Here is a 9,357-nt window from a genome sequence, read left to right on the forward strand (position 1 = left end):
ACCGGCCCCGCCCCGCCCCTCCCGCACCGGCCCCGCCCCGCCCCTCCCGCACCGGCCCCGCCCCGCCCCTCCCGCACCGGCCCCGCCCCGCCCCTCCCGCACCGGCCCCGCCCCGCCCCTCCCGCACCGGCCCCGCCCCGCCCCTCCCGCACCGGCCCCGCCCCGCCCCTCCCGCACCGGCCCCGCCCCGCCCCTCCCGCACCGGCCCCGCCCCGCCCCTCCCGCACCGGCCCCGCCCCGCCCCTCCCGCACCGGCCCCGCCCCGCCCCTCCCGCACCGGCCCCGCCCCGCCCCTCCCGCACCGGCCCCGCCCCGCCCCTCCCGCACCGGCCCCGCCCCGCCCCTCCCGCACCGGCCCCGCCCCGCCCCTCCCGCACCGGCCCCGCCCCGCCCCTCCCGCACCGGCCCCGCCCCGCCCCTCCCGCACCGGCCCCGCCCCGCCCCTCCCGCCCCGCCCCGCCCCTCCCGCACCGGCCCTGCCCCGCCCCGCCCCTCCCGCACCGGCCCTGCCCCGCCCCGCCCCTCCCGCACCGGCCCTGCCCCGCCCCGCCCCTCCCGCACCGGCCCTGCCCCGCCCCGCCCCTCCCGCACCGGCCCTGCCCCGCCCCGCCCCTCCCGCACCGGCCCTGCCCCGCCCCGCCCCTCCCGCACCGGCCCTGCCCCGCCCCGCCCGCACCGGCCCTGCCCCGCCCCTCCGGCACCGGCCCCGCCCCGCCCCTCCGGCCCCGCCCCTCCCGCACCGGCCCTGCCCCGCCCCGCCCCTCCCGCACCGGCCCTGCCCCGCCCCTCCCGCACCGGCCCCGCCCCTCCGGCACCGGCCCCGCCCCGCCCCTCCGGCCCCGCCCCTCCGGCACCGGCCCCGCCCCTCCGTCACCGGCCCCGCCCCGCCGGCACCGGCCCCGCCCCGCCCCTCCGGCACCGGCCCCGCCCCGCCCCTCCGGCACCGGCCCCGCCCCGCCCCTCCGGCACCGGCCCCGCCCCGCCCCTCCGGCACCGGCCCCGCCCCGCCCCTCCGGCACCGGCCCCGCCCCGCCCCTCCGGCACCGGCCCCGCCCCGCCCCTCCGGCACCGGCCCCGCCCCGCCCCTCCGGCACCGGCCCCGCCCCGCCCCTCCGGCACCGGCCCCACCTCGCCCCTCCGGCACCGGCACCGGCCCCGCCCCGCCCCGCCGGCACCGGCCCCGCCCCGCCCCGCCGGCACCGGCCCCGCCCCGCCCCGCCGGCACCGGCCCCGCCCCGCCGGCACCGGCCCCGCCCCGCCGGCACCGGCCCCGCCCCGCCGGCACCGGCCCCGCCCCGCCGTCACCGGCCCCGCCCCGCCCCGCCGGCACCGGCCCCGCCCCGCCCCTCCAGCACCGGCCCCGCCCCGCCTCGCCCCTCCGGCACCGGCACCACCTCGCCCCTCCCGCACCGGCCCCACCTCGCCCCTCCCGCACCGGCCCCGCCCCTCCCGCACCGGCCCCGCCCCTCCCGCACCGGCCCCGCCCCTCCCGCACCGGCCCCGCCCCTCTCGCACCGGCCCCGCCCCTCCGGCACCGGCCCCACCTCGCCCCTCCCGCACCGGCCCCACCCCTCCCGCACCGGCCCCGCCCCTCTCGCACCGGCCCCGCCCCTCCGGCACCGGCCCCACCTCGCCCCTCCCGCACCGGCCCCACCTCTCCCCTCCCGCACCGGCCCCACCTCGCCCCTCCCGCACCGGCCCCGCCCCTCCCGCACCGGCCCCACCTCGCCCCTCCCGCACCGGCCCCGCCCCTCCCGCACCGGCCCCACCTCGCCCCTCCCGCACCGGCCCCGCCCCTCCCGCACCGGCCCCGCCCCTCCCGCACCGGCCCCACCCCTCCCGCACCGGCCCCGCCCCTCCCGCACCGGCCCCGCCCCTCCCGCACCGGCCCCACCTCGCCCCTCCCGCACCGGCCCCACCTCGCCCCTCCCGCACCGGCCCCGCCCCTCCCGCACCGGCCCCACCTCGCCCCTCCCGCACCGGCCCCGCCCCTCCCGCACCGGCCTCGCCCCTCCCGCACCGGCCCCGCCCCTCCCGCACCGGCCCCGCCCCTCCCGCACCGGCCCCACCTCGCCCCTCCCGCACCGGCCCCGCCCCTCCCGCACCGGCCCCACCTCGCCCCTCCCGCACCGGCCCCGCCCCTCCCGCACCGGCCTCGCCCCTCCCGCACCGGCCCCGCCCCTCCCGCACCGGCCCCGCCCCTCCCGCACCGGCCCCACCTCGCCCCTCCCGCACCGGCCCCGCCCCTCCCGCACCGGCCCCACCTCTCCCCTCCCGCACCGGCCCCGCCCCTCCCGCACCGGCCCCGCCCCTCCCGCACCGGCCCCACCCCTCCCGCACCGGCCCCACCTCGCCCCTCCCGCACCGGCCCCACCTCGCCCCTCCCGCACCGGCCCCACCTCGCCCCTCCCGCACCGGCCCCACCTCGCCCCTCCCGCACCGGCCCCACCCCTCCCGCACCGGCCCCACCTCGCCCCTCCCGCACCGGCCCCACCTCGCCCCTCCCGCACCGGCCCCACCTCGCCCCTCCCGCACCGGCCCCACCTCGCCCCTCCCGCACCGGCCCCACCTCGCCCCTCCCGCACCGGCCCCACCTCGCCCCTCCCGCACCGGCCCCACCTCGCCCCTCCGGCACCGGCCCCACCTCGCCCCTCCGGCACCGGCCCCACCTCGCCCCTCCCGCACCGGCCCCACCTCGCCCCTCCCGCACCGGCCCCACCTCGCCCCTCCCGCACCGGCCCCACCTCGCCCCTCCCGCACCGGCCCCGCCCCTCCCGCACCGGCCCCACCTCGCCCCTCCCGCACCGGCCCCACCTCGCCCCTCCCGCACCGGCCCCACCTCGCCCCTCCCGCACCGGCCCCGCCCCTCCCGCACCGGCCCCGCCCCTCCCGCACCGGCCCCACCCCTCCCGCACCGGCCCCGCCCCTCCCGCACCGGCCCCGCCCCTCCCGCACCGGCCCCACCTCGCCCCTCCCGCACCGGCCCCACCTCGCCCCTCCCGCACCGGCCCCGCCCCTCCCGCACCGGCCCCACCTCGCCCCTCCCGCACCGGCCCCGCCCCTCCCGCACCGGCCTCGCCCCTCCCGCACCGGCCTCGCCCCTCCCGCACCGGCCCCGCCCCTCCCGCACCGGCCCCACCTCGCCCCTCCTGCACCGGCCCCGCCCCTCCCGCACCGGCCCCACCTCGCCCCTCCCGCACCGGCCCCGCCCCTCCCGCACCGGCCCCACCTCGCCCCTCCCGCACCGGCCCCGCCCCTCCCGCACCGGCCTCGCCCCTCCCGCACCGGCCCCGCCCCTCCCGCACCGGCCCCGCCCCTCCCGCACCGGCCCCACCTCGCCCCTCCCGCACCGGCCCCACCTCGCCCCTCCCGCACCGGCCCCACCTCGCCCCTCCCGCACCGGCCCCGCCCCTCCCGCACCGGCCCCGCCCCTCCCGCACCGGCCCCACCCCTCCCGCACCGGCCCCACCTCGCCCCTCCCGCACCGGCCCCACCTCGCCCCTCCCGCACCGGCCCCACCTCGCCCCTCCCGCACCGGCCCCACCCCTCCCGCACCGGCCCCACCTCGCCCCTCCCGCACCGGCCCCACCTCGCCCCTCCCGCACCGGCCCCACCTCGCCCCTCCCGCACCGGCCCCACCTCGCCCCTCCCGCACCGGCCCCACCTCGCCCCTCCCGCACCGGCCCCACCTCGCCCCTCCCGCACCGGCCCCACCTCGCCCCTCCGGCACCGGCCCCACCTCGCCCCTCCCGCACCGGCCCCACCTCGCCCCTCCCGCACCGGCCCCACCTCGCCCCTCCCGCACCGGCCCCGCCCCTCCCGCACCGGCCCCACCTCGCCCCTCCCGCACCGGCCCCGCCCCTCCCGCACCGGCCCCACCTCGCCCCTCCCGCACCGGCCCCACCTCGCCCCTCCCGCACCGGCCCCACCTCGCCCCTCCCGCACCGGCCCCACCTCGCCCCTCCCGCACCGGCCCCACCTCGCCCCTCCCGCACCGGCCCCACCTCGCCCCTCCCGCACCGGCCCCACCTCGCCCCTCCCGCACCGGCCCCACCTCGCCCCTCCCGCACCGGCCCCACCTCGCCCCTCCCGCACCGGCCCCACCTCGCCCCTCCCGCACCGGCCCCACCTCGCCCCTCCCGCACCGGCCCCACCTCGCCCCTCCCGCACCGGCCCCACCTCGCCCCTCCGGCACCGGCCCCACCTCGCCCCTCCCGCACCGGCCCCACCTCGCCCCTCCCGCACCGGCCCCACCTCGCCCCTCCCGCACCGGCCCCACCTCGCCCCTCCCGCACCGGCCCCGCCCCTCCCGCACCGGCCCCACCTCGCCCCTCCCGCACCGGCCCCGCCCCTCCCGCACCGGCCCCACCTCGCCCCTCCCGCACCGGCCCCACCTCGCCCCTCCCGCACCGGCCCCACCTCGCCCCTCCCGCACCGGCCCCACCTCGCCCCTCCCGCACCGGCCCCACCTCGCCCCTCCCGCACCGGCCCCGCCCCTCCCGCACCGGCCCCACCTCGCCCCTCCCGCACCGGCCCCACCTCGCCCCTCCCGCACCGGCCCCACCTCGCCCCTCCCGCACCGGCCCCGCCCCTCCCGCACCGGCCCCACCTCGCCCCTCCCGCACCGGCCCCACCTCGCCCCTCCCGCACCGGCCCCACCTCGCCCCTCCCGCACCGGCCCCGCCCCTCCCGCACCGGCCCCACCTCGCCCCTCCCGCACCGGCCTCGCCCCTCCCGCACCGGCCCCGCCCCTCCCGCACCGGCCCCGCCCCTCCCGCACCGGCCCCACCTCGCCCCTCCCGCACCGGCCCCGCCCCTCCCGCACCGGCCCCACCTCGCCCCTCCCGCACCGGCCCCGCCCCTCCCGCACCGGCCCCACCTCGCCCCTCCCGCACCGGCCCCGCCCCTCCCGCACCGGCCTCGCCCCTCCCGCACCGGCCCCGCCCCTCCCGCACCGGCCCCGCCCCTCCCGCACCGGCCCCACCTCGCCCCTCCCGCACCGGCCCCGCCCCTCCCGCACCGGCCCCACCTCGCCCCTCCCGCACCGGCCCCGCCCCTCCCGCTCCGGCCCCGCCCCTCCCGCACCGGCCCCACCCCTCCCGCACCGGCCCCACCTCGCCCCTCCCGCACCGGCCCCACCTCGCCCCTCCCGCACCGGCCCCACCTCGCCCCTCCCGCACCGGCCCCACCCCTCCCGCACCGGCCCCACCTCGCCCCTCCCGCACCGGCCCCACCTCGCCCCTCCCGCACCGGCCCCACCTCGCCCCTCCCGCACCGGCCCCACCTCGCCCCTCCCGCACCGGCCCCACCTCGCCCCTCCCGCACCGGCCCCACCTCGCCCCTCCCGCACCGGCCCCACCTCGCCCCTCCCGCACCGGCCCCACCTCGCCCCTCCGGCACCGGCCCCACCTCGCCCCTCCCGCACCGGCCCCACCTCGCCCCTCCCGCACCGGCCCCACCTCGCCCCTCCCGCACCGGCCCCGCCCCTCCCGCACCGGCCCCACCTCGCCCCTCCCGCACCGGCCCCGCCCCTCCCGCACCGGCCCCACCTCGCCCCTCCCGCACCGGCCCCACCTCGCCCCTCCCGCACCGGCCCCACCTCGCCCCTCCCGCACCGGCCCCACCTCGCCCCTCCCGCACCGGCCCCACCTCGCCCCTCCCGCACCGGCCCCGCCCCTCCCGCACCGGCCCCGCCCCTCCCGCACCGGCCCCACCTCGCCCCTCCCGCACCGGCCCCACCTCGCCCCTCCCGCACCGGCCCCACCTCGCCCCTCCCGCACCGGCCCCGCCCCTCCCGCACCGGCCCCACCTCGCCCCTCCCGCACCGGCCCCACCTCGCCCCTCCCGCACCGGCCCCACCTCGCCCCTCCCGCACCGGCCCCGCCCCTCCCGCACCGGCCCCACCTCGCCCCTCCCGCACCGGCCCCACCTCGCCCCTCCCGCACCGGCCCCACCTCGCCCCTCCCGCACCGGCCCCACCTCGCCCCTCCCGCACCGGCCCCACCCCTCCCGTACCCGCCCCGCCCCTCCCGCACCGGCCCCACCTCGCCCCTCCCGCACCGGCCCCACCTCGCCCCTCCCGCACCGGCCCCGCCCCTCCGGCACCGGCCCCGCCCCGCCCCTCCGGCACCGGCCCCGCCCCGCCCCTCCGGCACCGGCCCCGCCCCTCCGGCACCGGCCCCGCCCCTCCGGCACCGACCCCGCCCCCACTTTGCACTATCCCCTCACCTCAAAGGTCAGGTCCACAATCTCCACAATAAAATAGCTTACCAGAGGGAAAGATAAGGTAGGAAGTGTAGAGTGGAGACGTGTGCGTCTTTTCAACTAAATATATGAAATATTTCCCGAAGAATTGTGTGTTTAAGATTTAATAAGCTAGGTTTCTGCAGGAAGCCCTGGATCAGCCAGGTTGTAGTGGATGTGTGAGAACATCCAACCCACCACCCCACACACCCTCTCTCCCACCACCACACCCTCTCTCCCACCACCACACCCTCTCTTGTAACTTCATTATTAACAGTGCAATTTCCCCGAGATTTAAAACAGTTAAATCAAGAATCGAGAAAGCAGAGTTATCGGGTTTCAACTCGTATCCTTCGCCTTAGCTCGCTCAACGACTAAGTTCGTTCGCTCAGAGACATCTAAGGCAGAGGGCAGGAGCTGGAGCTCGGCAACTATCGTCATTTGTTTAATTCATCCGAAATAACTATATTTTAAATCGTGAAAATCGAGACTATAAGAGTTCGCTCTTGTAGCTAAACTACAAGAGCGAACTAAGGCGGGGGACATGAGTTGAAACCCGACAACTCTTGCTTTCTTTCCTTACTAAGTCTGAAGTAACTATATTTTAAATCTGACGCTGGGAGGTAGACCTGGGGTTACTGTGGGGGAGTACCATAGAGTGGGGAGGGGGGTACCATAATGGGAGAGGAGGAGGAGAGGGTGTGGTGATGTGTGGCGTTAAGAGTGGTGTTATATTACAGTGGGCGTACTGGTGGTGTTGCACCAGCAGTAGTGTCATCATCCCCAGTGTGTGTGTGTGTGTGTGTGTACTGGTGGTGTTGCACCAGCAGTAGTGTCATCATCCCCAGTGTGTGTGTGTGTGTGTGTGTGTACTGGTGGTGTTGCACCAGCAGTAGTGTCATCATCCCCAGTGTGTGTGTGTGTGTGTGTGTGTACTGGTGGTGTTGCACCAGCAGTAGTGTCATCATCCCCAGTGTGTGTGTGTGTGAGTGTGTGTGTGAGTGTGTGTGTGTGTGTGTGTGTGTGTGTGTGTGTGTGTGTGGGCGTACTGGTGGTGTTGCACCAGCAGTAGTGTCATCATCCCCTGTGTGTGTGTGTGTGTGTGTGTGTGTGTACTGGTGGTGTTGCACCAGCAGTAGTGTCATCATCCCCAGTGTGTGTGTGTGTGTGTGAGTGTACTGGTGGTGTTGCACCAGCAGTAGTGTCATCATCCCCAGTGTGTGTGTGTGTGTGTGTGTGTGTGTGTGTGTGTGTGTGTGTGTGTGTGTGTGTGTGTGTGTGTGTGTGTGAGTGTACTGGTGGTGTTGCACCAGCAGTAGTGTCATCATCCCCAGTGTGTGTGTGTGTGTGTGTGTGTACTGGTGGTGTTGCACCAGCAGTAGTGTCATCATCCCCAGTGTGTGTGTGTGTGTGTGTGTGTGTGTGAGTGTACTGGTGGTGTTGCACCAGCAGTAGTGTCATCATCCCCAGTGTGTGTGTGTGTGTGTGTGTGTACTGGTGGTGTTGCACCAGCAGTAGTGTCATCATCCCCAGTGTGTGTGTGTGTGTGTGTGTGTGTGTGTGTGTGTGTGTGTGTGTGTGTGTGTGTGTGTGTGTGTGTGTGAGTGTACTGGTGGTGTTGCACCAGCAGTAGTGTCATCATCCCCAGTGTGTGTGTGTGTGTGTGAGTGTACTGGTGGTGTTGCACCAGCAGTAGTGTCATCATCCCCAGTGTGTGTGTGTGTGTGTGTGTGTGTGTGTGTGTATGTGTGTGTGTGTGTGTGTGTGTGTGTGTGTGTGTGTGTGTGTGTGTGTGTGTGTGTGTGTGTGTGTGTGTGTGTGTGAGTGTACTGGTGGTGTTGCACCAGCAGTAGTGTCATCATCCCCAGTGTGTGTGTGTGTGTGTGAGTGTACTGGTGGTGTTGCACCAGCAGTAGTGTCATCATCCCCAGTGTGTGTGTGTGTGTGTGTGTGTGTGTGTGTGTGTGTGTGTGTGTGTGTGTGTGTGTGTGTGTGAGTGTACTGGTGGTGTTGCACCAGCAGTAGTGTCATCATCCCCAGTGTGTGTGTGTGTGTGTGAGTGTACTGGTGGTGTTGCACCAGCAGTAGTGTCATCATCCCCAGTGTGTGTGTGTGTGTGTGTGTGTGTGTGTGTGTGTGTGTGTGTGTGTGAGTGTACTGGTGGTGTTGCACCAGCAGTAGTGTCATCATCCCCAGTGTGTGTGTGTGTGTGTGTGTGTGTGTGTGTGTGTGTGTGTGTGTGTGTACTGGTGGTGTTGCACCAGCAGTAGTGTCATCATCCCCAGTGTGTGTGTGTGTGTGTGTGTGTGTGTGTGTGTGTGTGTGTGTGTGTGTGTGTGTGTGTGTGTGTACTGGTGGTGTTGCACCAGCAGTAGTGTCATCATCCCCAGTGTGTGTGTGTGTGTGTGTGTGTGTGTGTGTATGTGTGTGTGTGTGTGTGTGTGTGTGTGTGTGTGTGTGTGTGTGTGTGTGTGTGTGTGTGAGTGTACTGGTGGTGTTGCACCAGCAGTAGTGTCATCATCCCCAGTGTGTGTGTGTGTGTGTGTGTGTGTGTGTGTGTGTGTGTGAGTGTACTGGTGGTGTTGCACCAGCAGTAGTGTCATCATCAGTGGGCGTACTGGTGGTGTTGCACCAGCAGTAGTGTCATCATCAGTGGGCGTACTGGTGGTGTTGCACCAGCAGTAGTGTCATCATCAGTGGGCGTACTGGTGGTGTTGCACCAGCAGTAGTGTCATCATCAGTGGGTGTACTGGTGGTGTTGCACCAGCAGTAGTGTCATCATCAGTGGGCGTACTGGTGGTGTTGCACCAGCAGTAGTGTCATCATCAGTGGGCGTACTGGTGGTGTTGCACCAGCAGTAGTGTCATCATCAGTGGGCGTACTGGTGGTGTTGCACCAGCAGTAGTGTCATCATCAGTGGGCGTACTGGTGGTGTTGCACCAGCAGTAGTGTCATCATCAGTGGGCGTACTGGTGGTGTTGCACCAGCAGTAGTGTCATCATCAGTGGGCGTACTGGTGGTGTTGCACCAGCAGTAGTGTCATCATCAGTGGGCGTACTGGTGGTGTTGCACCAGCAGTAGTGTCATCATCAGTGGGCGTACTGGTGGTGTTGC

At 74.7% G+C, this 9,357-nt stretch overlaps 1 protein-coding gene across 11 annotated transcripts in view; it reads left to right on the forward strand.

Annotated features, from left to right (window-relative positions):
* ATP8A (ATPase phospholipid transporting 8A1) overlaps positions 1-9,357 on the forward strand; it is a 141,572-nt gene that overhangs the window by 23,577 nt on the left and 108,638 nt on the right. The gene's annotated exons all lie outside the window — the stretch shown is intronic.

This window comes from Procambarus clarkii, chromosome 81 (genome assembly GCF_040958095.1).
Source record: "Procambarus clarkii isolate CNS0578487 chromosome 81, FALCON_Pclarkii_2.0, whole genome shotgun sequence".
Classification (NCBI taxonomy): Eukaryota; Metazoa; Arthropoda; class Malacostraca; order Decapoda; family Cambaridae; genus Procambarus; species Procambarus clarkii.